A 770-nucleotide genomic window follows, 5' to 3' on the forward strand; every position below is an offset into this window, starting at 1 on the left:
CTTCCTCATTAAGCAGAATATTTAATTTCAGAATCATATTTAACTGGATTATAATTCTTGATGCATTGCTGTGTTCAGTACCTCCATCTTTTAAAGGTGGAGCTACATATACATCCTGGTGATGTCTTTGAGATATTGTGACAGTTTTGGCGGATCTCCAAAAGGCAAACTACATCCAGAGGAGCATTTCCCGATATTTAAGGGTCCCCAAATCAAGTGTGTGCAGCTTTTAGGTCTCAGATCTACAGCTGAGGTGTTTGCAAACTGCTCAAATGTCTCTTACTCGTCTTTCTGAATCATTTAATTTCGAAGTACAGTGTGTCCATCAGAGTCTAAACTTCATTAGAACCACATAGTGTTTGTTACCCGGCCTACTTGGCATTATAATTCACATTAAAGTCTCTCTGCCTGATTGTTGAAGATAAAAATTGAAGCAAGACTCAATTAAAACCAAAACAATGACAAACGAAAGATGCTTTGAGCCACTTTAGAGCAGAATCCAGCTCATTTTTAGAGTTTGAGCCCCAGTCGACTCTTTCATCCTGAATAAAAAGAAAAATTAATTCAATCAATTGACAATATGTAACATGTTAAGAGATTGATACGATGAGATGAGTTTCATCTCTTTAATGACGAGATGTTTGGGACTCCGCCTGGCTTCGTACAGGAGCTCAAAGCTTTTAATCACGTCGTTTGTTCAGGTAATTAAATGGTTCAAGGTGCGAATGCAATTAGTATGAAGCATGCTTTAATTGGATTTTATTTGAAGT

At 37.1% G+C, this 770-nt stretch overlaps 1 protein-coding gene across 3 annotated transcripts in view; it reads right to left on the bottom strand.

The window, feature by feature from the left end:
• The window catches only part of grb7 (growth factor receptor bound protein 7), a 30,408-nt gene that overhangs the window by 6,021 nt on the left and 23,617 nt on the right, over window positions 1-770 (bottom strand). The gene's annotated exons all lie outside the window — the stretch shown is intronic.

Source organism: Etheostoma cragini, chromosome 21 (assembly GCF_013103735.1).
Source record: "Etheostoma cragini isolate CJK2018 chromosome 21, CSU_Ecrag_1.0, whole genome shotgun sequence".
NCBI classification, from domain to species: Eukaryota; Metazoa; Chordata; class Actinopteri; order Perciformes; family Percidae; genus Etheostoma; species Etheostoma cragini.